Source organism: Mirounga angustirostris, unplaced genomic scaffold, assembly GCF_029215605.1.
Source record: "Mirounga angustirostris isolate CCGP_5_RB_7025 unplaced genomic scaffold, mMirAng1.0.hap1 SCAF_16, whole genome shotgun sequence".
Classification (NCBI taxonomy): Eukaryota; Metazoa; Chordata; class Mammalia; order Carnivora; family Phocidae; genus Mirounga; species Mirounga angustirostris.
In genome coordinates, this window is record NW_026991724.1 from 37478937 (window position 1) to 37505422 (window position 26486).

Sequence of the window (26486 nt, forward strand, 5' to 3'; positions counted from 1 at the left end):
GCTCCACACTGATCTGGCAGAAAGAAGCCTGTAAAGACTCCCAGCTGCAGCTCATTCGCCTCTGCACAGGGTGGCAGCATTTTCAACTCTGCTGGAGGGCAAACCTGGGGACTGAGTCCCAGCAGAATTCCGAGGGAGAAATAGGCATGGGCAGAAGGCACCTCTCGACTCAGCTCTTGTTTCGGGAACCTAGATCGGCTCTCCCGTGCGTGCGTGGAGTCCTAACGGCCGTCCACCCATCGCAAAGGGACAAAGCTGTAGAGAACCCTTGCCTCAGCAAAGATCGCCCTTCCTGAGCGTGAGCGTCATCTGTCGTGTGTTTTGGTGAAAGCTTGGGGAAGGGAACGAAAACGTAACTCTGAGTGAGAAGCAGGAGTGTAAAGGAAGGCTGCTGTCGGCTCCCCTCTCCGTTTAGGAGATTGGCACTGCTGTACCCCGTGTGCCTGGATGCCTAGCTACCGGGCTACCAACGCCAAGAATCCATGCTACCGACTTAGCTGCGCTTTAGTGAACTTCGCCGTCCCTGAAGCTGGAGCAATTTTCCAGTGTTCTTGTAGGAGAGGCCGGGAAAGGGTCCCCCACGTGAAATGGAGTGAGAAGCAGGCCGGTGCGCGAGGCGGCTCTCAACACACCTCTTGTTTATGAGGCTGGGACCCTGGCCCCGGGTGTGCCTGCGGGCCTAAGTAGCCAACCACCTAACTCAAAGGAACAACTCCGTAGAGCATCCCTGCTTCGGCTGAAAGAGCCCTCTGCCGGAGGGTGGACGCATTTTGCTGTGCGCGTGAGTGAGCCCACTGCAAGTGAGCCCACCCCCAGGTTCCGGGTGAGGCTCAGGCCCCGGGAGAGAGCAGAACACGACTCCCCACTTGTTTCATGAAGTTAGCGCTGCGGCCCCACTCTCGCATGGAAGTCGAAGAGCCCGCGTTCCAACCGGGAGAAGCAACACTGTAGGGAAACCGTGCTTTAGCGACCCTCGTCCTCCCTGTGAGAGGAAGCAGTTTAGGGTGTACTGTGGGTGAGAGCCTGGGGACGGGTTCCATTACGTAAAAGCGTGGGAGAGACAGGCCGGTGCAGAAGGCAGCTCTCAACTCACACCATGGTTACGGGTCTAGTACCGATGCCCCCGGTGGAGGTGCGTGGAGCCTCAAAGACAACCCCCTAACTCGAAGGAAGAACTCGGGAGAGAATCCGTGCTTCAGCTAAACCAGCAGCTCCCGAGGGTAGAAGCATGGCGTGGTGTGCGTGCAGGAGAGCACTGCAAGGGAGCCCAAAGCCTTTTGCGAGGGAGACGCAGGCCCCGGCAGAAGGCAGAACACGACTAGCCGTGTGGTTGATCTAGCCAGCCCTGCGGCCCTACTTGGGCATGGAAGCCTAAAGGCGGGCGTTCCAACTCGGAGAAACAACAGTGTGCAGAAACCGTGCTTTAAGCTACCGTCGACCTCTCTGCGGGAGGAAGCGGTTTAGGGTGGAGCGTGGGTGAGAGAGAGCCTGGGGACGGGCTCCATACAGAGAATCGGGGGAGAGACAGGCCGGTGCCGAAGGCAGCTGTCAACTCACCTCGTGTGGACGAGGCCATTCCCGTTGCCCCGTGTGTGCGTGCAGGCCTAAAGGCAGCCCCCTAACTGGGAGCCACAGCTCTGGTGAGAACCCGCGCTTCAGCTCCAATAGCCGTTGCTGAGGTGGGCAGCCGTTTGCTGTGGGAATGCGGAGAGCACGGCAAGTGAGGCCGAGAGCCTTTTCGAAGTGAGACTCGGGCCCTGGGCGGCAGGAGGCAGAACACGACTCCTCACGTGTTTCATGAAACGAGCACTGCGGGCCCACTTTCCATGGGAGTCTAATGGCTAGCAGTCTTCCTCGAAAACCCATACGATAGAGGAGCCGTGCTTTAGCTCCCATCCACCTCTCGGAGGGAGGAAGCAGCTTCCAGGCTGCCGTGGGTGAGAGTCCGGGGAGCGGTCTCCTTCCGTGACAGCCAGGGAGCAGAAGTCCGGGCCAGAAGGCACCCCTTGGCCCAGCGCTTGTGACCTGAAGCTAACGCCACTGCTCCATGTGTGCACTGGAATGCTGGGTGCTCCACACTGATCTGGCAGAAAGAAGCCTGTAAAGACTCCCAGCTGCAGCTCATTCGCCTCTGCACAGGGTGGCAGCATTTTCAACTCTGCTGGAGGGCAAACCTGGGGACTGAGTCCCAGCAGAATTCCGAGGGAGAAATAGGCATGGGCAGAAGGCACCTCTCGACTCAGCTCTTGTTTCGGGAACCTAGATCGGCTCTCCCGTGCGTGCGTGGAGTCCTAACGGCCGTCCACCCATCGCAAAGGGACAAAGCTGTAGAGAACCCTTGCCTCAGCAAAGATCGCCCTTCCTGAGCGTGAGCGTCATCTGTCGTGTGTTTTGGTGAAAGCTTGGGGAAGGGAACGAAAACGTAACTCTGAGTGAGAAGCAGGAGTGTAAAGGAAGGCTGCTGTCGGCTCCCCTCTCCGTTTAGGAGATTGGCACTGCTGTACCCCGTGTGCCTGGATGCCTAGCTACCGGGCTACCAACGCCAAGAATCCATGCTACCGACTTAGCTGCGCTTTAGTGAACTTCGCCGTCCCTGAAGCTGGAGCAATTTTCCAGTGTTCTTGTAGGAGAGGCCGGGAAAGGGTCCCCCACGTGAAATGGAGTGAGAAGCAGGCCGGTGCGCGAGGCGGCTCTCAACACACCTCTTGTTTATGAGGCTGGGACCCTGGCCCCGGGTGTGCCTGCGGGCCTAAGTAGCCAACCACCTAACTCAAAGGAACAACTCCGTAGAGCATCCCTGCTTCGGCTGAAAGAGCCCTCTGCCGGAGGGTGGACGCATTTTGCTGTGCGCGTGAGTGAGCCCACTGCAAGTGAGCCCACCCCCAGGTTCCGGGTGAGGCTCAGGCCCCGGGAGAGAGCAGAACACGACTCCCCACTTGTTTCATGAAGTTAGCGCTGCGGCCCCACTCTCGCATGGAAGTCGAAGAGCCCGCGTTCCAACCGGGAGAAGCAACACTGTAGGGAAACCGTGCTTTAGCGACCCTCGTCCTCCCTGTGAGAGGAAGCAGTTTAGGGTGTACTGTGGGTGAGAGCCTGGGGACGGGTTCCATTACGTAAAAGCGTGGGAGAGACAGGCCGGTGCAGAAGGCAGCTCTCAACTCACACCATGGTTACGGGTCTAGTACCGATGCCCCCGGTGGAGGTGCGTGGAGCCTCAAAGACAACCCCCTAACTCGAAGGAAGAACTCGGGAGAGAATCCGTGCTTCAGCTAAACCAGCAGCTCCCGAGGGTAGAAGCATGGCGTGGTGTGCGTGCAGGAGAGCACTGCAAGGGAGCCCAAAGCCTTTTGCGAGGGAGACGCAGGCCCCGGCAGAAGGCAGAACACGACTAGCCGTGTGGTTGATCTAGCCAGCCCTGCGGCCCTACTTGGGCATGGAAGCCTAAAGGCGGGCGTTCCAACTCGGAGAAACAACAGTGTGCAGAAACCGTGCTTTAAGCTACCGTCGACCTCTCTGCGGGAGGAAGCGGTTTAGGGTGGAGCGTGGGTGAGAGAGAGCCTGGGGACGGGCTCCATACAGAGAATCGGGGGAGAGACAGGCCGGTGCCGAAGGCAGCTGTCAACTCACCTCGTGTGGACGAGGCCATTCCCGTTGCCCCGGGTGTGCGTGCAGGCCTAAAGGCAGCCCCCTAACTGGGAGCCACAGCTCTGGTGAGAACCCGCGCTTCAGCTCCAATAGCCGTTGCTGAGGTGGGCAGCCGTTTGCTGTGGGAATGCGGAGAGCACGGCAAGTGAGGCCGAGAGCCTTTTCGAAGTGAGACTCGGGCCCTGGGCGGCAGGAGGCAGAACACGACTCCTCACGTGTTTCATGAAACGAGCACTGCGGGCCCACTTTCCATGGGAGTCTAATGGCTAGCAGTCTTCCTCGAAAACCCATACGATAGAGGAGCCGTGCTTTAGCTCCCATCCACCTCTCGGAGGGAGGAAGCAGCTTCCAGGCTGCCGTGGGTGAGAGTCCGGGGAGCGGTCTCCTTCCGTGACAGCCAGGGAGCAGAAGTCCGGGCCAGAAGGCACCCCTTGGCCCAGCGCTTGTGACCTGAAGCTAACGCCACTGCTCCATGTGTGCACTGGAATGCTGGGTGCTCCACACTGATCTGGCAGAAAGAAGCCTGTAAAGACTCCCAGCTGCAGCTCATTCGCCTCTGCACAGGGTGGCAGCATTTTCAACTCTGCTGGAGGGCAAACCTGGGGACTGAGTCCCAGCAGAATTCCGAGGGAGAAATAGGCATGGGCAGAAGGCACCTCTCGACTCAGCTCTTGTTTCGGGAACCTAGATCGGCTCTCCCGTGCGTGCGTGGAGTCCTAACGGCCGTCCACCCATCGCAAAGGGACAAAGCTGTAGAGAACCCTTGCCTCAGCAAAGATCGCCCTTCCTGAGCGTGAGCGTCATCTGTCGTGTGTTTTGGTGAAAGCTTGGGGAAGGGAACGAAAACGTAACTCTGAGTGAGAAGCAGGAGTGTAAAGGAAGGCTGCTGTCGGCTCCCCTCTCCGTTTAGGAGATTGGCACTGCTGTACCCCGTGTGCCTGGATGCCTAGCTACCGGGCTACCAACGCCAAGAATCCATGCTACCGACTTAGCTGCGCTTTAGTGAACTTCGCCGTCCCTGAAGCTGGAGCAATTTTCCAGTGTTCTTGTAGGAGAGGCCGGGAAAGGGTCCCCCACGTGAAATGGAGTGAGAAGCAGGCCGGTGCGCGAGGCGGCTCTCAACACACCTCTTGTTTATGAGGCTGGGACCCTGGCCCCGGGTGTGCCTGCGGGCCTAAGTAGCCAACCACCTAACTCAAAGGAACAACTCCGTAGAGCATCCCTGCTTCGGCTGAAAGAGCCCTCTGCCGGAGGGTGGACGCATTTTGCTGTGCGCGTGAGTGAGCCCACTGCAAGTGAGCCCACCCCCAGGTTCCGGGTGAGGCTCAGGCCCCGGGAGAGAGCAGAACACGACTCCCCACTTGTTTCATGAAGTTAGCGCTGCGGCCCCACTCTCGCATGGAAGTCGAAGAGCCCGCGTTCCAACCGGGAGAAGCAACACTGTAGGGAAACCGTGCTTTAGCGACCCTCGTCCTCCCTGTGAGAGGAAGCAGTTTAGGGTGTACTGTGGGTGAGAGCCTGGGGACGGGTTCCATTACGTAAAAGCGTGGGAGAGACAGGCCGGTGCAGAAGGCAGCTCTCAACTCACACCATGGTTACGGGTCTAGTACCGATGCCCCCGGTGGAGGTGCGTGGAGCCTCAAAGACAACCCCCTAACTCGAAGGAAGAACTCGGGAGAGAATCCGTGCTTCAGCTAAACCAGCAGCTCCCGAGGGTAGAAGCATGGCGTGGTGTGCGTGCAGGAGAGCACTGCAAGGGAGCCCAAAGCCTTTTGCGAGGGAGACGCAGGCCCCGGCAGAAGGCAGAACACGACTAGCCGTGTGGTTGATCTAGCCAGCCCTGCGGCCCTACTTGGGCATGGAAGCCTAAAGGCGGGCGTTCCAACTCGGAGAAACAACAGTGTGCAGAAACCGTGCTTTAAGCTACCGTCGACCTCTCTGCGGGAGGAAGCGGTTTAGGGTGGAGCGTGGGTGAGAGAGAGCCTGGGGACGGGCTCCATACAGAGAATCGGGGGAGAGACAGGCCGGTGCCGAAGGCAGCTGTCAACTCACCTCGTGTGGACGAGGCCATTCCCGTTGCCCCGTGTGTGCGTGCAGGCCTAAAGGCAGCCCCCTAACTGGGAGCCACAGCTCTGGTGAGAACCCGCGCTTCAGCTCCAATAGCCGTTGCTGAGGTGGGCAGCCGTTTGCTGTGGGAATGCGGAGAGCACGGCAAGTGAGGCCGAGAGCCTTTTCGAAGTGAGACTCGGGCCCTGGGCGGCAGGAGGCAGAACACGACTCCTCACGTGTTTCATGAAACGAGCACTGCGGGCCCACTTTCCATGGGAGTCTAATGGCTAGCAGTCTTCCTCGAAAACCCATACGATAGAGGAGCCGTGCTTTAGCTCCCATCCACCTCTCGGAGGGAGGAAGCAGCTTCCAGGCTGCCGTGGGTGAGAGTCCGGGGAGCGGTCTCCTTCCGTGACAGCCAGGGAGCAGAAGTCCGGGCCAGAAGGCACCCCTTGGCCCAGCGCTTGTGACCTGAAGCTAACGCCACTGCTCCATGTGTGCACTGGAATGCTGGGTGCTCCACACTGATCTGGCAGAAAGAAGCCTGTAAAGACTCCCAGCTGCAGCTCATTCGCCTCTGCACAGGGTGGCAGCATTTTCAACTCTGCTGGAGGGCAAACCTGGGGACTGAGTCCCAGCAGAATTCCGAGGGAGAAATAGGCATGGGCAGAAGGCACCTCTCGACTCAGCTCTTGTTTCGGGAACCTAGATCGGCTCTCCCGTGCGTGCGTGGAGTCCTAACGGCCGTCCACCCATCGCAAAGGGACAAAGCTGTAGAGAACCCTTGCCTCAGCAAAGATCGCCCTTCCTGAGCGTGAGCGTCATCTGTCGTGTGTTTTGGTGAAAGCTTGGGGAAGGGAACGAAAACGTAACTCTGAGTGAGAAGCAGGAGTGTAAAGGAAGGCTGCTGTCGGCTCCCCTCTCCGTTTAGGAGATTGGCACTGCTGTACCCCGTGTGCCTGGATGCCTAGCTACCGGGCTACCAACGCCAAGAATCAATGCTACCGACTTAGCTGCGCTTTAGTGAACTTCGCCGTCCCTGAAGCTGGAGCAATTTTCCAGTGTTCTTGTAGGAGAGGCCGGGAAAGGGTCCCCCACGTGAAATGGAGTGAGAAGCAGGCCGGTGCGCGAGGCGGCTCTCAACACACCTCTTGTTTATGAGGCTGGGACCCTGGCCCCGGGTGTGCCTGCGGGCCTAAGTAGCCAACCACCTAACTCAAAGGAACAACTCCGTAGAGCATCCCTGCTTCGGCTGAAAGAGCCCTCTGCCGGAGGGTGGACGCATTTTGCTGTGCGCGTGAGTGAGCCCACTGCAAGTGAGCCCACCCCCAGGTTCCGGGTGAGGCTCAGGCCCCGGGAGAGAGCAGAACACGACTCCCCACTTGTTTCATGAAGTTAGCGCTGCGGCCCCACTCTCGCATGGAAGTCGAAGAGCCCGCGTTCCAACCGGGAGAAGCAACACTGTAGGGAAACCGTGCTTTAGCGACCCTCGTCCTCCCTGTGAGAGGAAGCAGTTTAGGGTGTACTGTGGGTGAGAGCCTGGGGACGGGTTCCATTACGTAAAAGCGTGGGAGAGACAGGCCGGTGCAGAAGGCAGCTCTCAACTCACACCATGGTTACGGGTCTAGTACCGATGCCCCCGGTGGAGGTGCGTGGAGCCTCAAAGACAACCCCCTAACTCGAAGGAAGAACTCGGGAGAGAATCCGTGCTTCAGCTAAACCAGCAGCTCCCGAGGGTAGAAGCATGGCGTGGTGTGCGTGCAGGAGAGCACTGCAAGGGAGCCCAAAGCCTTTTGCGAGGGAGACGCAGGCCCCGGCAGAAGGCAGAACACGACTAGCCGTGTGGTTGATCTAGCCAGCCCTGCGGCCCTACTTGGGCATGGAAGCCTAAAGGCGGGCGTTCCAACTCGGAGAAACAACAGTGTGCAGAAACCGTGCTTTAAGCTACCGTCGACCTCTCTGCGGGAGGAAGCGGTTTAGGGTGGAGCGTGGGTGAGAGAGAGCCTGGGGACGGGCTCCATACAGAGAATCGGGGGAGAGACAGGCCGGTGCCGAAGGCAGCTGTCAACTCACCTCGTGTGGACGAGGCCATTCCCGTTGCCCCGTGTGTGCGTGCAGGCCTAAAGGCAGCCCCCTAACTGGGAGCCACAGCTCTGGTGAGAACCCGCGCTTCAGCTCCAATAGCCGTTGCTGAGGTGGGCAGCCGTTTGCTGTGGGAATGCGGAGAGCACGGCAAGTGAGGCCGAGAGCCTTTTCGAAGTGAGACTCGGGCCCTGGGCGGCAGGAGGCAGAACACGACTCCTCACGTGTTTCATGAAACGAGCACTGCGGGCCCACTTTCCATGGGAGTCTAATGGCTAGCAGTCTTCCTCGAAAACCCATACGATAGAGGAGCCGTGCTTTAGCTCCCATCCACCTCTCGGAGGGAGGAAGCAGCTTCCAGGCTGCCGTGGGTGAGAGTCCGGGGAGCGGTCTCCTTCCGTGACAGCCAGGGAGCAGAAGTCCGGGCCAGAAGGCACCCCTTGGCCCAGCGCTTGTGACCTGAAGCTAACGCCACTGCTCCATGTGTGCACTGGAATGCTGGGTGCTCCACACTGATCTGGCAGAAAGAAGCCTGTAAAGACTCCCAGCTGCAGCTCATTCGCCTCTGCACAGGGTGGCAGCATTTTCAACTCTGCTGGAGGGCAAACCTGGGGACTGAGTCCCAGCAGAATTCCGAGGGAGAAATAGGCATGGGCAGAAGGCACCTCTCGACTCAGCTCTTGTTTCGGGAACCTAGATCGGCTCTCCCGTGCGTGCGTGGAGTCCTAACGGCCGTCCACCCATCGCAAAGGGACAAAGCTGTAGAGAACCCTTGCCTCAGCAAAGATCGCCCTTCTTGAGCGTGAGCGTCATCTGTCGTGTGTTTTGGTGAAAGCTTGGGGAAGGGAACGAAAACGTAACTCTGAGTGAGAAGCAGGAGTGTAAAGGAAGGCTGCTGTCGGCTCCCCTCTCCGTTTAGGAGATTGGCACTGCTGTACCCCGTGTGCCTGGATGCCTAGCTACCGGGCTACCAACGCCAAGAATCAATGCTACCGACTTAGCTGCGCTTTAGTGAACTTCGCCGTCCCTGAAGCTGGAGCAATTTTCCAGTGTTCTTGTAGGAGAGGCCGGGAAAGGGTCCCCCACGTGAAATGGAGTGAGAAGCAGGCCGGTGCGCGAGGCGGCTCTCAACACACCTCTTGTTTATGAGGCTGGGACCCTGGCCCCGGGTGTGCCTGCGGGCCTAAGTAGCCAACCACCTAACTCAAAGGAACAACTCCGTAGAGCATCCCTGCTTCGGCTGAAAGAGCCCTCTGCCGGAGGGTGGAGGCATTTTGCTGTGCGCGTGAGTGAGCCCACTGCAAGTGAGCCCACCCCCAGGTTCCGGGTGAGGCTCAGGCCCCGGGAGAGAGCAGAACACGACTCCCCACTTGTTTCATGAAGTTAGCGCTGCGGCCCCACTCTCGCATGGAAGTCGAAGAGCCCGCGTTCCAACCGGGAGAAGCAACACTGTAGGGAAACCGTGCTTTAGCGACCCTCGTCCTCCCTGTGAGAGGAAGCAGTTTAGGGTGTACTGTGGGTGAGAGCCTGGGGACGGGTTCCATTACGTAAAAGCGTGGGAGAGACAGGCCGGTGCAGAAGGCAGCTCTCAACTCACACCATGGTTACGGGTCTAGTACCGATGCCCCCGGTGGAGGTGCGTGGAGCCTCAAAGACAACCCCCTAACTCGAAGGAAGAACTCGGGAGAGAATCCGTGCTTCAGCTAAACCAGCAGCTCCCGAGGGTAGAAGCATGGCGTGGTGTGCGTGCAGGAGAGCACTGCAAGGGAGCCCAAAGCCTTTTGCGAGGGAGACGCAGGCCCCGGCAGAAGGCAGAACACGACTAGCCGTGTGGTTGATCTAGCCAGCCCTGCGGCCCTACTTGGGCATGGAAGCCTAAAGGCGGGCGTTCCAACTCGGAGAAACAACAGTGTGCAGAAACCGTGCTTTAAGCTACCGTCGACCTCTCTGCGGGAGGAAGCGGTTTAGGGTGGAGCGTGGGTGAGAGAGAGCCTGGGGACGGGCTCCATACAGAGAATCGGGGGAGAGACAGGCCGGTGCCGAAGGCAGCTGTCAACTCACCTCGTGTGGACGAGGCCATTCCCGTTGCCCCGTGTGTGCGTGCAGGCCTAAAGGCAGCCCCCTAACTGGGAGCCACAGCTCTGGTGAGAACCCGCGCTTCAGCTCCAATAGCCGTTGCTGAGGTGGGCAGCCGTTTGCTGTGGGAATGCGGAGAGCACGGCAAGTGAGGCCGAGAGCCTTTTCGAAGTGAGACTCGGGCCCTGGGCGGCAGGAGGCAGAACACGACTCCTCACGTGTTTCATGAAACGAGCACTGCGGGCCCACTTTCCATGGGAGTCTAATGGCTAGCAGTCTTCCTCGAAAACCCATACGATAGAGGAGCCGTGCTTTAGCTCCCATCCACCTCTCGGAGGGAGGAAGCAGCTTCCAGGCTGCCGTGGGTGAGAGTCCGGGGAGCGGTCTCCTTCCGTGACAGCCAGGGAGCAGAAGTCCGGGCCAGAAGGCACCCCTTGGCCCAGCGCTTGTGACCTGAAGCTAACGCCACTGCTCCATGTGTGCACTGGAATGCTGGGTGCTCCACACTGATCTGGCAGAAAGAAGCCTGTAAAGACTCCCAGCTGCAGCTCATTCGCCTCTGCACAGGGTGGCAGCATTTTCAACTCTGCTGGAGGGCAAACCTGGGGACTGAGTCCCAGCAGAATTCCGAGGGAGAAATAGGCATGGGCAGAAGGCACCTCTCGACTCAGCTCTTGTTTCGGGAACCTAGATCGGCTCTCCCGTGCGTGCGTGGAGTCCTAACGGCCGTCCACCCATCGCAAAGGGACAAAGCTGTAGAGAACCCTTGCCTCAGCAAAGATCGCCCTTCTTGAGCGTGAGCGTCATCTGTCGTGTGTTTTGGTGAAAGCTTGGGGAAGGGAACGAAAACGTAACTCTGAGTGAGAAGCAGGAGTGTAAAGGAAGGCTGCTGTCGGCTCCCCTCTCCGTTTAGGAGATTGGCACTGCTGTACCCCGTGTGCCTGGATGCCTAGCTACCGGGCTACCAACGCCAAGAATGAATGCTACCGACTTAGCTGCGCTTTAGTGAACTTCGCCGTCCCTGAAGCTGGAGCAATTTTCCAGTGTTCTTGTAGGAGAGGCCGGGAAAGGGTCCCCCACGTGAAATGGAGTGAGAAGCAGGCCGGTGCGCGAGGCGGCTCTCAACACACCTCTTGTTTATGAGGCTGGGACCCTGGCCCCGGGTGTGCCTGCGGGCCTAAGTAGCCAACCACCTAACTCAAAGGAACAACTCCGTAGAGCATCCCTGCTTCGGCTGAAAGAGCCCTCTGCCGGAGGGTGGACGCATTTTGCTGTGCGCGTGAGTGAGCCCACTGCAAGTGAGCCCACCCCCAGGTTCCGGGTGAGGCTCAGGCCCCGGGAGAGAGCAGAACACGACTCCCCACTTGTTTCATGAAGTTAGCGCTGCGGCCCCACTCTCGCATGGAAGTCGAAGAGCCCGCGTTCCAACCGGGAGAAGCAACACTGTAGGGAAACCGTGCTTTAGCGACCCTCGTCCTCCCTGTGAGAGGAAGCAGTTTAGGGTGTACTGTGGGTGAGAGCCTGGGGACGGGTTCCATTACGTAAAAGCGTGGGAGAGACAGGCCGGTGCAGAAGGCAGCTCTCAACTCACACCATGGTTACGGGTCTAGTACCGATGCCCCCGGTGGAGGTGCGTGGAGCCTCAAAGACAACCCCCTAACTCGAAGGAAGAACTCGGGAGAGAATCCGTGCTTCAGCTAAACCAGCAGCTCCCGAGGGTAGAAGCATGGCGTGGTGTGCGTGCAGGAGAGCACTGCAAGGGAGCCCAAAGCCTTTTGCGAGGGAGACGCAGGCCCCGGCAGAAGGCAGAACACGACTAGCCGTGTGGTTGATCTAGCCAGCCCTGCGGCCCTACTTGGGCATGGAAGCCTAAAGGCGGGCGTTCCAACTCGGAGAAACAACAGTGTGCAGAAACCGTGCTTTAAGCTACCGTCGACCTCTCTGCGGGAGGAAGCGGTTTAGGGTGGAGCGTGGGTGAGAGAGAGCCTGGGGACGGGCTCCATACAGAGAATCGGGGGAGAGACAGGCCGGTGCCGAAGGCAGCTGTCAACTCACCTCGTGTGGACGAGGCCATTCCCGTTGCCCCGTGTGTGCGTGCAGGCCTAAAGGCAGCCCCCTAACTGGGAGCCACAGCTCTGGTGAGAACCCGCGCTTCAGCTCCAATAGCCGTTGCTGAGGTGGGCAGCCGTTTGCTGTGGGAATGCGGAGAGCACGGCAAGTGAGGCCGAGAGCCTTTTCGAAGTGAGACTCGGGCCCTGGGCGGCAGGAGGCAGAACACGACTCCTCACGTGTTTCATGAAACGAGCACTGCGGGCCCACTTTCCATGGGAGTCTAATGGCTAGCAGTCTTCCTCGAAAACCCATACGATAGAGGAGCCGTGCTTTAGCTCCCATCCACCTCTCGGAGGGAGGAAGCAGCTTCCAGGCTGCCGTGGGTGAGAGTCCGGGGAGCGGTCTCCTTCCGTGACAGCCAGGGAGCAGAAGTCCGGGCCAGAAGGCACCCCTTGGCCCAGCGCTTGTGACCTGAAGCTAACGCCACTGCTCCATGTGTGCACTGGAATGCTGGGTGCTCCACACTGATCTGGCAGAAAGAAGCCTGTAAAGACTCCCAGCTGCAGCTCATTCGCCTCTGCACAGGGTGGCAGCATTTTCAACTCTGCTGGAGGGCAAACCTGGGGACTGAGTCCCAGCAGAATTCCGAGGGAGAAATAGGCATGGGCAGAAGGCACCTCTCGACTCAGCTCTTGTTTCGGGAACCTAGATCGGCTCTCCCGTGCGTGCGTGGAGTCCTAACGGCCGTCCACCCATCGCAAAGGGACAAAGCTGTAGAGAACCCTTGCCTCAGCAAAGATCGCCCTTCTTGAGCGTGAGCGTCATCTGTCGTGTGTTTTGGTGAAAGCTTGGGGAAGGGAACGAAAACGTAACTCTGAGTGAGAAGCAGGAGTGTAAAGGAAGGCTGCTGTCGGCTCCCCTCTCCGTTTAGGAGATTGGCACTGCTGTACCCCGTGTGCCTGGATGCCTAGCTACCGGGCTACCAACGCCAAGAATGAATGCTACCGACTTAGCTGCGCTTTAGTGAACTTCGCCGTCCCTGAAGCTGGAGCAATTTTCCAGTGTTCTTGTAGGAGAGGCCGGGAAAGGGTCCCCCACGTGAAATGGAGTGAGAAGCAGGCCGGTGCGCGAGGCGGCTCTCAACACACCTCTTGTTTATGAGGCTGGGACCCTGGCCCCGGGTGTGCCTGCGGGCCTAAGTAGCCAACCACCTAACTCAAAGGAACAACTCCGTAGAGCATCCCTGCTTCGGCTGAAAGAGCCCTCTGCCGGAGGGTGGACGCATTTTGCTGTGCGCGTGAGTGAGCCCACTGCAAGTGAGCCCACCCCCAGGTTCCGGGTGAGGCTCAGGCCCCGGGAGAGAGCAGAACACGACTCCCCACTTGTTTCATGAAGTTAGCGCTGCGGCCCCACTCTCGCATGGAAGTCGAAGAGCCCGCGTTCCAACCGGGAGAAGCAACACTGTAGGGAAACCGTGCTTTAGCGACCCTCGTCCTCCCTGTGAGAGGAAGCAGTTTAGGGTGTACTGTGGGTGAGAGCCTGGGGACGGGTTCCATTACGTAAAAGCGTGGGAGAGACAGGCCGGTGCAGAAGGCAGCTCTCAACTCACACCATGGTTACGGGTCTAGTACCGATGCCCCCGGTGGAGGTGCGTGGAGCCTCAAAGACAACCCCCTAACTCGAAGGAAGAACTCGGGAGAGAATCCGTGCTTCAGCTAAACCAGCAGCTCCCGAGGGTAGAAGCATGGCGTGGTGTGCGTGCAGGAGAGCACTGCAAGGGAGCCCAAAGCCTTTTGCGAGGGAGACGCAGGCCCCGGCAGAAGGCAGAACACGACTAGCCGTGTGGTTGATCTAGCCAGCCCTGCGGCCCTACTTGGGCATGGAAGCCTAAAGGCGGGCGTTCCAACTCGGAGAAACAACAGTGTGCAGAAACCGTGCTTTAAGCTACCGTCGACCTCTCTGCGGGAGGAAGCGGTTTAGGGTGGAGCGTGGGTGAGAGAGAGCCTGGGGACGGGCTCCATACAGAGAATCGGGGGAGAGACAGGCCGGTGCCGAAGGCAGCTGTCAACTCACCTCGTGTGGACGAGGCCATTCCCGTTGCCCCGTGTGTGCGTGCAGGCCTAAAGGCAGCCCCCTAACTGGGAGCCACAGCTCTGGTGAGAACCCGCGCTTCAGCTCCAATAGCCGTTGCTGAGGTGGGCAGCCGTTTGCTGTGGGAATGCGGAGAGCACGGCAAGTGAGGCCGAGAGCCTTTTCGAAGTGAGACTCGGGCCCTGGGCGGCAGGAGGCAGAACACGACTCCTCACGTGTTTCATGAAACGAGCACTGCGGGCCCACTTTCCATGGGAGTCTAATGGCTAGCAGTCTTCCTCGAAAACCCATACGATAGAGGAGCCGTGCTTTAGCTCCCATCCACCTCTCGGAGGGAGGAAGCAGCTTCCAGGCTGCCGTGGGTGAGAGTCCGGGGAGCGGTCTCCTTCCGTGACAGCCAGGGAGCAGAAGTCCGGGCCAGAAGGCACCCCTTGGCCCAGCGCTTGTGACCTGAAGCTAACGCCACTGCTCCATGTGTGCACTGGAATGCTGGGTGCTCCACACTGATCTGGCAGAAAGAAGCCTGTAAAGACTCCCAGCTGCAGCTCATTCGCCTCTGCACAGGGTGGCAGCATTTTCAACTCTGCTGGAGGGCAAACCTGGGGACTGAGTCCCAGCAGAATTCCGAGGGAGAAATAGGCATGGGCAGAAGGCACCTCTCGACTCAGCTCTTGTTTCGGGAACCTAGATCGGCTCTCCCGTGCGTGCGTGGAGTCCTAACGGCCGTCCACCCATCGCAAAGGGACAAAGCTGTAGAGAACCCTTGCCTCAGCAAAGATCGCCCTTCTTGAGCGTGAGCGTCATCTGTCGTGTGTTTTGGTGAAAGCTTGGGGAAGGGAACGAAAACGTAACTCTGAGTGAGAAGCAGGAGTGTAAAGGAAGGCTGCTGTCGGCTCCCCTCTCCGTTTAGGAGATTGGCACTGCTGTACCCCGTGTGCCTGGATGCCTAGCTACCGGGCTACCAACGCCAAGAATGAATGCTACCGACTTAGCTGCGCTTTAGTGAACTTCGCCGTCCCTGAAGCTGGAGCAATTTTCCAGTGTTCTTGTAGGAGAGGCCGGGAAAGGGTCCCCCACGTGAAATGGAGTGAGAAGCAGGCCGGTGCGCGAGGCGGCTCTCAACACACCTCTTGTTTATGAGGCTGGGACCCTGGCCCCGGGTGTGCCTGCGGGCCTAAGTAGCCAACCACCTAACTCAAAGGAACAACTCCGTAGAGCATCCCTGCTTCGGCTGAAAGAGCCCTCTGCCGGAGGGTGGACGCATTTTGCTGTGCGCGTGAGTGAGCCCACTGCAAGTGAGCCCACCCCCAGGTTCCGGGTGAGGCTCAGGCCCCGGGAGAGAGCAGAACACGACTCCCCACTTGTTTCATGAAGTTAGCGCTGCGGCCCCACTCTCGCATGGAAGTCGAAGAGCCCGCGTTCCAACCGGGAGAAGCAACACTGTAGGGAAACCGTGCTTTAGCGACCCTCGTCCTCCCTGTGAGAGGAAGCAGTTTAGGGTGTACTGTGGGTGAGAGCCTGGGGACGGGTTCCATTACGTAAAAGCGTGGGAGAGACAGGCCGGTGCAGAAGGCAGCTCTCAACTCACACCATGGTTACGGGTCTAGTACCGATGCCCCCGGTGGAGGTGCGTGGAGCCTCAAAGACAACCCCCTAACTCGAAGGAAGAACTCGGGAGAGAATCCGTGCTTCAGCTAAACCAGCAGCTCCCGAGGGTAGAAGCATGGCGTGGTGTGCGTGCAGGAGAGCACTGCAAGGGAGCCCAAAGCCTTTTGCGAGGGAGACGCAGGCCCCGGCAGAAGGCAGAACACGACTAGCCGTGTGGTTGATCTAGCCAGCCCTGCGGCCCTACTTGGGCATGGAAGCCTAAAGGCGGGCGTTCCAACTCGGAGAAACAACAGTGTGCAGAAACCGTGCTTTAAGCTACCGTCGACCTCTCTGCGGGAGGAAGCGGTTTAGGGTGGAGCGTGGGTGAGAGAGAGCCTGGGGACGGGCTCCATACAGAGAATCGGGGGAGAGACAGGCCGGTGCCGAAGGCAGCTGTCAACTCACCTCGTGTGGACGAGGCCATTCCCGTTGCCCCGTGTGTGCGTGCAGGCCTAAAGGCAGCCCCCTAACTGGGAGCCACAGCTCTGGTGAGAACCCGCGCTTCAGCTCCAATAGCCGTTGCTGAGGTGGGCAGCCGTTTGCTGTGGGAATGCGGAGAGCACGGCAAGTGAGGCCGAGAGCCTTTTCGAAGTGAGACTCGGGCCCTGGGCGGCAGGAGGCAGAACACGACTCCTCACGTGTTTCATGAAACGAGCACTGCGGGCCCACTTTCCATGGGAGTCTAATGGCTAGCAGTCTTCCTCGAAAACCCATACGATAGAGGAGCCGTGCTTTAGCTCCCATCCACCTCTCGGAGGGAGGAAGCAGCTTCCAGGCTGCCGTGGGTGAGAGTCCGGGGAGCGGTCTCCTTCCGTGACAGCCAGGGAGCAGAAGTCCGGGCCAGAAGGCACCCCTTGGCCCAGCGCTTGTGACCTGAAGCTAACGCCACTGCTCCATGTGTGCACTGGAATGCTGGGTGCTCCACACTGATCTGGCAGAAAGAAGCCTGTAAAGACTCCCAGCTGCAGCTCATTCGCCTCTGCACAGGGTGGCAGCATTTTCAACTCTGCTGGAGGGCAAACCTGGGGACTGAGTCCCAGCAGAATTCCGAGGGAGAAATAGGCATGGGCAGAAGGCACCTCTCGACTCAGCTCTTGTTTCGGGAACCTAGATCGGCTCTCCCGTGCGTGCGTGGAGTCCTAACGGCCGTCCACCCATCGCAAAGGGACAAAGCTGTAGAGAACCCTTGCCTCAGCAAAGATCGCCCTTCTTGAGCGTGAGCGTCATCTGTCGTGTGTTTTGGTGAAAGCTTGGGGAAGGGAACGAAAACGTAACTCTGAGTGAGAAGCAGGAGTGTAAAGGAAGGCTGCTGTCGGCTCCCCTCTCCGTTTAGGAGATTGGCACTGCTGTACCCCGTGTGCCTGGATGCCTAGCTACCGGGCTACCAACGCCAAGAATGAATGCTACCGACTTAGCTGCGCTTTAGTGAACTTCGCCGTCCCTGAAGCTGGAGCAATTTTCCAGTGTTCTTGTAGGAGAGGCCGGGAAAGGGTCCCCCACGTGAAATGGAGTGAGAAGCAGGCCGGTGCGCGAGGCGGCTCTCAACACACCTCTTGTTTATGAGGCTGGGACCCTGGCCCCGGGTGTGCCTGCGGGCCTAAGTAGCCAACCACCTAACTCAAAGGAACAACTCCGTAGAGCATCCCTGCTTCGGCTGAAAGAGCCCTCTGCCGGAGGGTGGACGCATTTTGCTGTGCGCGTGAGTGAGCCCACTGCAAGTGAGCCCACCCCCAGGTTCCGGGTGAGGCTCAGGCCCCGGGAGAGAGCAGAACACGACTCCCCACTTGTTTCATGAAGTTAGCGCTGCGGCCCCACTCTCGCATGGAAGTCGAAGAGCCCGCGTTCCAACCGGGAGAAGCAACACTGTAGGGAAACCGTGCTTTAGCGACCCTCGTCCTCCCTGTGAGAGGAAGCAGTTTAGGGTGTACTGTGGGTGAGAGCCTGGGGACGGGTTCCATTACGTAAAAGCGTGGGAGAGACAGGCCGGTGCAGAAGGCAGCTCTCAACTCACACCATGGTTACGGGTCTAGTACCGATGCCCCCGGTGGAGGTGCGTGGAGCCTCAAAGACAACCCCCTAACTCGAAGGAAGAACTCGGGAGAGAATCCGTGCTTCAGCTAAACCAGCAGCTCCCGAGGGTAGAAGCATGGCGTGGTGTGCGTGCAGGAGAGCACTGCAAGGGAGCCCAAAGCCTTTTGCGAGGGAGACGCAGGCCCCGGCAGAAGGCAGAACACGACTAGCCGTGTGGTTGATCTAGCCAGCCCTGCGGCCCTACTTGGGCATGGAAGCCTAAAGGCGGGCGTTCCAACTCGGAGAAACAACAGTGTGCAGAAACCGTGCTTTAAGCTACCGTCGACCTCTCTGCGGGAGGAAGCGGTTTAGGGTGGAGCGTGGGTGAGAGAGAGCCTGGGGACGGGCTCCATACAGAGAATCGGGGGAGAGACAGGCCGGTGCCGAAGGCAGCTGTCAACTCACCTCGTGTGGACGAGGCCATTCCCGTTGCCCCGTGTGTGCGTGCAGGCCTAAAGGCAGCCCCCTAACTGGGAGCCACAGCTCTGGTGAGAACCCGCGCTTCAGCTCCAATAGCCGTTGCTGAGGTGGGCAGCCGTTTGCTGTGGGAATGCGGAGAGCACGGCAAGTGAGGCCGAGAGCCTTTTCGAAGTGAGACTCGGGCCCTGGGCGGCAGGAGGCAGAACACGACTCCTCACGTGTTTCATGAAACGAGCACTGCGGGCCCACTTTCCATGGGAGTCTAATGGCTAGCAGTCTTCCTCGAAAACCCATACGATAGAGGAGCCGTGCTTTAGCTCCCATCCACCTCTCGGAGGGAGGAAGCAGCTTCCAGGCTGCCGTGGGTGAGAGTCCGGGGAGCGGTCTCCTTCCGTGACAGCCAGGGAGCAGAAGTCCGGGCCAGAAGGCACCCCTTGGCCCAGCGCTTGTGACCTGAAGCTAACGCCACTGCTCCATGTGTGCACTGGAATGCTGGGTGCTCCACACTGATCTGGCAGAAAGAAGCCTGTAAAGACTCCCAGCTGCAGCTCATTCGCCTCTGCACAGGGTGGCAGCATTTTCAACTCTGCTGGAGGGCAAACCTGGGGACTGAGTCCCAGCAGAATTCCGAGGGAGAAATAGGCATGGGCAGAAGGCACCTCTCGACTCAGCTCTTGTTTCGGGAACCTAGATCGGCTCTCCCGTGCGTGCGTGGAGTCCTAACGGCCGTCCACCCATCGCAAAGGGACAAAGCTGTAGAGAACCCTTGCCTCAGCAAAGATCGCCCTTCTTGAGCGTGAGCGTCATCTGTCGTGTGTTTTGGTGAAAGCTTGGGGAAGGGAACGAAAACGTAACTCTGAGTGAGAAGCAGGAGTGTAAAGGAAGGCTGCTGTCGGCTCCCCTCTCCGTTTAGGAGATTGGCACTGCTGTACCCCGTGTGCCTGGATGCCTAGCTACCGGGCTACCAACGCCAAGAATGAATGCTACCGACTTAGCTGCGCTTTAGTGAACTTCGCCGTCCCTGAAGCTGGAGCAATTTTCCAGTGTTCTTGTAGGAGAGGCCGGGAAAGGGTCCCCCACGTGAAATGGAGTGAGAAGCAGGCCGGTGCGCGAGGCGGCTCTCAACACACCTCTTGTTTATGAGGCTGGGACCCTGGCCCCGGGTGTGCCTGCGGGCCTAAGTAGCCAACCACCTAACTCAAAGGAACAACTCCGTAGAGCATCCCTGCTTCGGCTGAAAGAGCCCTCTGCCGGAGGGTGGACGCATTTTGCTGTGCGCGTGAGTGAGCCCACTGCAAGTGAGCCCACCCCCAGGTTCCGGGTGAGGCTCAGGCCCCGGGAGAGAGCAGAACACGACTCCCCACTTGTTTCATGAAGTTAGCGCTGCGGCCCCACTCTCGCATGGAAGTCGAAGAGCCCGCGTTCCAACCGGGAGAAGCAACACTGTAGGGAAACCGTGCTTTAGCGACCCTCGTCCTCCCTGTGAGAGGAAGCAGTTTAGGGTGTACTGTGGGTGAGAGCCTGGGGACGGGTTCCATTACGTAAAAGCGTGGGAGAGACAGGCCGGTGCAGAAGGCAGCTCTCAACTCACACCATGGTTACGGGTCTAGTACCGATGCCCCCGGTGGAGGTGCGTGGAGCCTCAAAGACAACCCCCTAACTCGAAGGAAGAACTCGGGAGAGAATCCGTGCTTCAGCTAAACCAGCAGCTCCCGAGGGTAGAAGCATGGCGTGGTGTGCGTGCAGGAGAGCACTGCAAGGGAGCCCAAAGCCTTTTGCGAGGGAGACGCAGGCCCCGGCAGAAGGCAGAACACGACTAGCCGTGTGGTTGATCTAGCCAGCCCTGCGGCCCTACTTGGGCATGGAAGCCTAAAGGCGGGCGTTCCAACTCGGAGAAACAACAGTGTGCAGAAACCGTGCTTTAAGCTACCGTCGACCTCTCTGCGGGAGGAAGCGGTTTAGGGTGGAGCGTGGGTGAGAGAGAGCCTGGGGACGGGCTCCATACAGAGAATCGGGGGAGAGACAGGCCGGTGCCGAAGGCAGCTGTCAACTCACCTCGTGTGGACGAGGCCATTCCCGTTGCCCCGTGTGTGCGTGCAGGCCTAAAGGCAGCCCCCTAACTGGGAGCCACAGCTCTGGTGAGAACCCGCGCTTCAGCTCCAATAGCCGTTGCTGAGGTGGGCAGCCGTTTGCTGTGGGAATGCGGAGAGCACGGCAAGTGAGGCCGAGAGCCTTTTCGAAGTGAGACTCGGGCCCTGGGCGGCAGGAGGCAGAACACGACTCCTCACGTGTTTCATGAAACGAGCACTGCGGGCCCACTTTCCATGGGAGTCTAATGGCTAGCAGTCTTCCTCGAAAACCCATACGATAGAGGAGCCGTGCTTTAGCTCCCATCCACCTCTCGGAGGGAGGAAGCAGCTTCCAGGCTGCCGTGGGTGAGAGTCCGGGGAGCGGTCTCCTTCCGTGACAGCCAGGGAGCAGAAGTCCGGGCCAGAAGGCACCCCTTGGCCCAGCGCTTGTGACCTGAAGCTAACGCCACTGCTCCATGTGTGCACTGGAATGCTGGGTGCTCCACACTGATCTGGCAGAAAGAAGCCTGTAAAGACTCCCAGCTGCAGCTCATTCGCCTCTGCACAGGGTGGCAGCATTTTCAACTCTGCTGGAGGGCAAACCTGGGGACTGAGTCCCAGCAGAATTCCGAGGGAGAAATAGGCATGGGCAGAAGGCACCTCTCGACTCAGCTCTTGTTTCGGGAACCTAGATCGGCTCTCCCGTGCGTGCGTGGAGTCCTAACGGCCGTCCACCCATCGCAAAGGGACAAAGCTGTAGAGAACCCTTGCCTCAGCAAAGATCGCCCTTCTTGAGCGTGAGCGTCATCTGTCGTGTGTTTTGGTGAAAGCTTGGGGAAGGGAACGAAAACGTAACTCTGAGTGAGAAGCAGGAGTGTAAAGGAAGGCTGCTGTCGGCTCCCCTCTCCGTTTAGGAGATTGGCACTGCTGTACCCCGTGTGCCTGGATGCCTAGCTACCGGGCTACCAACGCCAAGAATGAATGCTACCGACTTAGCTGCGCTTTAGTGAACTTCGCCGTCCCTGAAGCTGGAGCAATTTTCCAGTGTTCTTGTAGGAGAGGCCGGGAAAGGGTCCCCCACGTGAAATGGAGTGAGAAGCAGGCCGGTGCGCGAGGCGGCTCTCAACACACCTCTTGTTTATGAGGCTGGGACCCTGGCCCCGGGTGTGCCTGCGGGCCTAAGTAGCCAACCACCTAACTCAAAGGAACAACTCCGTAGAGCATCCCTGCTTCGGCTGAAAGAGCCCTCTGCCGGAGGGTGGACGCATTTTGCTGTGCGCGTGAGTGAGCCCACTGCAAGTGAGCCCACCCCCAGGTTCCGGGTGAGGCTCAGGCCCCGGGAGAGAGCAGAACACGACTCCCCACTTGTTTCATGAAGTTAGCGCTGCGGCCCCACTCTCGCATGGAAGTCGAAGAGCCCGCGTTCCAACCGGGAGAAGCAACACTGTAGGGAAACCGTGCTTTAGCGACCCTCGTCCTCCCTGTGAGAGGAAGCAGTTTAGGGTGTACTGTGGGTGAGAGCCTGGGGACGGGTTCCATTACGTAAAAGCGTGGGAGAGACAGGCCGGTGCAGAAGGCAGCTCTCAACTCACACCATGGTTACGGGTCTAGTACCGATGCCCCCGGTGGAGGTGCGTGGAGCCTCAAAGACAACCCCCTAACTCGAAGGAAGAACTCGGGAGAGAATCCGTGCTTCAGCTAAACCAGCAGCTCCCGAGGGTAGAAGCATGGCGTGGTGTGCGTGCAGGAGAGCACTGCAAGGGAGCCCAAAGCCTTTTGCGAGGGAGACGCAGGCCCCGGCAGAAGGCAGAACACGACTAGCCGTGTGGTTGATCTAGCCAGCCCTGCGGCCCTACTTGGGCATGGAAGCCTAAAGGCGGGCGTTCCAACTCGGAGAAACAACAGTGTGCAGAAACCGTGCTTTAAGCTACCGTCGACCTCTCTGCGGGAGGAAGCGGTTTAGGGTGGAGCGTGGGTGAGAGAGAGCCTGGGGACGGGCTCCATACAGAGAATCGGGGGAGAGACAGGCCGGTGCCGAAGGCAGCTGTCAACTCACCTCGTGTGGACGAGGCCATTCCCGTTGCCCCGTGTGTGCGTGCAGGCCTAAAGGCAGCCCCCTAACTGGGAGCCACAGCTCTGGTGAGAACCCGCGCTTCAGCTCCAATAGCCGTTGCTGAGGTGGGCAGCCGTTTGCTGTGGGAATGCGGAGAGCACGGCAAGTGAGGCCGAGAGCCTTTTCGAAGTGAGACTCGGGCCCTGGGCGGCAGGAGGCAGAACACGACTCCTCACGTGTTTCATGAAACGAGCACTGCGGGCCCACTTTCCATGGGAGTCTAATGGCTAGCAGTCTTCCTCGAAAACCCATACGATAGAGGAGCCGTGCTTTAGCTCCCATCCACCTCTCGGAGGGAGGAAGCAGCTTCCAGGCTGCCGTGGGTGAGAGTCCGGGGAGCGGTCTCCTTCCGTGACAGCCAGGGAGCAGAAGTCCGGGCCAGAAGGCACCCCTTGGCCCAGCGCTTGTGACCTGAAGCTAACGCCACTGCTCCATGTGTGCACTGGAATGCTGGGTGCTCCACACTGATCTGGCAGAAAGAAGCCTGTAAAGACTCCCAGCTGCAGCTCATTCGCCTCTGCACAGGGTGGCAGCATTTTCAACTCTGCTGGAGGGCAAACCTGGGGACTGAGTCCCAGCAGAATTCCGAGGGAGAAATAGGCATGGGCAGAAGGCACCTCTCGACTCAGCTCTTGTTTCGGGAACCTAGATCGGCTCTCCCGTGCGTGCGTGGAGTCCTAACGGCCGTCCACCCATCGCAAAGGGACAAAGCTGTAGAGAACCCTTGCCTCAGCAAAGATCGCCCTTCCTGAGCGTGAGCGTCATCTGTCGTGTGTTTTGGTGAAAGCTTGGGGAAGGGAACGAAAACGTAACTCTGAGTGAGAAGCAGGAGTGTAAAGGAAGGCTGCTGTCGGCTCCCCTCTCCGTTTAGGAGATTGGCACTGCTGTACCCCGTGTGCCTGGATGCCTAGCTACCGGGCTACCAACGCCAAGAATCAATGCTACCGACTTAGCTGCGCTTTAGTGAACTTCGCCGTCCCTGAAGCTGGAGCAATTTTCCAGTGTTCTTGTAGGAGAGGCCGGGAAAGGGTCCCCCACGTGAAATGGAGTGAGAAGCAGGCCGGTGCGCGAGGCGGCTCTCAACACACCTCTTGTTTATGAGGCTGGGACCCTGGCCCCGGGTGTGCCTGCGGGCCTAAGTAGCCAACCACCTAACTCAAAGGAACAACTCCGTAGAGCATCCCTGCTTCGGCTGAAAGAGCCCTCTGCCGGAGGGTGGAGGCATTTTGCTGTGCGCGTGAGTGAGCCCACTGCAAGTGAGCCCACCCCCAGGTTCCGGGTGAGGCTCAGGCCCCGGGAGAGAGCAGAACACGACTCCCCACTTGTTTCATGAAGTTAGCGCTGCGGCCCCACTCTCGCATGGAAGTCGAAGAGCCCGCGTTCCAACCGGGAGAAGCAACACTGTAGGGAAACCGTGCTTTAGCGACCCTCGTCCTCCCTGTGAGAGGAAGCAGTTTAGGGTGTACTGTGGGTGAGAGCCTGGGGACGGGTTCCATTACGTAAAAGCGTGGGAGAGACAGGCCGGTGCAGAAGGCAGCTCTCAACTCACACCATGGTTACGGGTCTAGTACCGATGCCCCCGGTGGAGGTGCGTGGAGCCTCAAAGACAACCCCCTAACTCGAAGGAAGAACTCGGGAGAGAATCCGTGCTTCAGCTAAACCAGCAGCTCCCGAGGGTAGAAGCATGGCGTGGTGTGCGTGCAGGAGAGCACTGCAAGGGAGCCCAAAGCCTTTTGCGAGGGAGACGCAGGCCCCGGCAGAAGGCAGAACACGACTAGCCGTGTGGTTGATCTAGCCAGCCCTGCGGCCCTACTTGGGCATGGAAGCCTAAAGGCGGGCGTTCCAACTCGGAGAAACAACAGTGTGCAGAAACCGTGCTTTAAGCTACCGTCGACCTCTCTGCGGGAGGAAGCGGTTTAGGGTGGAGCGTGGGTGAGAGAGAGCCTGGGGACGGGCTCCATACAGAGAATCGGGGGAGAGACAGGCCGGTGCCGAAGGCAGCTGTCAACTCACCTCGTGTGGACGAGGCCATTCCCGTTGCCCCGGGTGTGCGTGCAGGCCTAAAGGCAGCCCCCTAACTGGGAGCCACAGCTCTGGTGAGAACCCGCGCTTCAGCTCCAATAGCCGTTGCTGAGGTGGGCAGCCGTTTGCTGTGGGAATGCGGAGAGCACGGCAAGTGAGGCCGAGAGCCTTTTCGAAGTGAGACTCGGGCCCTGGGCGGCAGGAGGCAGAACACGACTCCTCACGTGTTTCATGAAACGAGCACTGCGGGCCCACTTTCCATGGGAGTCTAATGGCTAGCAGTCTTCCTCGAAAACCCATACGATAGAGGAGCCGTGCTTTAGCTCCCATCCACCTCTCGGAGGGAGGAAGCAGCTTCCAGGCTGCCGTGGGTGAGAGTCCGGGGAGCGGTCTCCTTCCGTGACAGCCAGGGAGCAGAAGTCCGGGCCAGAAGGCACCCCTTGGCCCAGCGCTTGTGACCTGAAGCTAACGCCACTGCTCCATGTGTGCACTGGAATGCTGGGTGCTCCACACTGATCTGGCAGAAAGAAGCCTGTAAAGACTCCCAGCTGCAGCTCATTCGCCTCTGCACAGGGTGGCAGCATTTTCAACTCTGCTGGAGGGCAAACCTGGGGACTGAGTCCCAGCAGAATTCCGAGGGAGAAATAGGCATGGGCAGAAGGCACCTCTCGACTCAGCTCTTGTTTCGGGAACCTAGATCGGCTCTCCCGTGCGTGCGTGGAGTCCTAACGGCCGTCCACCCATCGCAAAGGGACAAAGCTGTAGAGAACCCTTGCCTCAGCAAAGATCGCCCTTCCTGAGCGTGAGCGTCATCTGTCGTGTGTTTTGGTGAAAGCTTGGGGAAGGGAACGAAAACGTAACTCTGAGTGAGAAGCAGGAGTGTAAAGGAAGGCTGCTGTCGGCTCCCCTCTCCGTTTAGGAGATTGGCACTGCTGTACCCCGTGTGCCTGGATGCCTAGCTACCGGGCTACCAACGCCAAGAATCCATGCTACCGACTTAGCTGCGCTTTAGTGAACTTCGCCGTCCCTGAAGCTGGAGCAATTTTCCAGTGTTCTTGTAGGAGAGGCCGGGAAAGGGTCCCCCACGTGAAATGGAGTGAGAAGCAGGCCGGTGCGCGAGGCGGCTCTCAACACACCTCTTGTTTATGAGGCTGGGACCCTGGCCCCGGGTGTGCCTGCGGGCCTAAGTAGCCAACCACCTAACTCAAAGGAACAACTCCGTAGAGCATCCCTGCTTCGGCTGAAAGAGCCCTCTGCCGGAGGGTGGACGCATTTTGCTGTGCGCGTGAGTGAGCCCACTGCAAGTGAGCCCACCCCCAGGTTCCGGGTGAGGCTCAGGCCCCGGGAGAGAGCAGAACACGACTCCCCACTTGTTTCATGAAGTTAGCGCTGCGGCCCCACTCTCGCATGGAAGTCGAAGAGCCCGCGTTCCAACCGGGAGAAGCAACACTGTAGGGAAACCGTGCTTTAGCGACCCTCGTCCTCCCTGTGAGAGGAAGCAGTTTAGGGTGTACTGTGGGTGAGAGCCTGGGGACGGGTTCCATTACGTAAAAGCGTGGGAGAGACAGGCCGGTGCAGAAGGCAGCTCTCAACTCACACCATGGTTACGGGTCTAGTACCGATGCCCCCGGTGGAGGTGCGTGGAGCCTCAAAGACAACCCCCTAACTCGAAGGAAGAACTCGGGAGAGAATCCGTGCTTCAGCTAAACCAGCAGCTCCCGAGGGTAGAAGCATGGCGTGGTGTGCGTGCAGGAGAGCACTGCAAGGGAGCCCAAAGCCTTTTGCGAGGGAGACGCAGGCCCCGGCAGAAGGCAGAACACGACTAGCCGTGTGGTTGATCTAGCCAGCCCTGCGGCCCTACTTGGGCATGGAAGCCTAAAGGCGGGCGTTCCAACTCGGAGAAACAACAGTGTGCAGAAACCGTGCTTTAAGCTACCGTCGACCTCTCTGCGGGAGGAAGCGGTTTAGGGTGGAGCGTGGGTGAGAGAGAGCCTGGGGACGGGCTCCATACAGAGAATCGGGGGAGAGACAGGCCGGTGCCGAAGGCAGCTGTCAACTCACCTCGTGTGGACGAGGCCATTCCCGTTGCCCCGGGTGTGCGTGCAGGCCTAAAGGCAGCCCCCTAACTGGGAGCCACAGCTCTGGTGAGA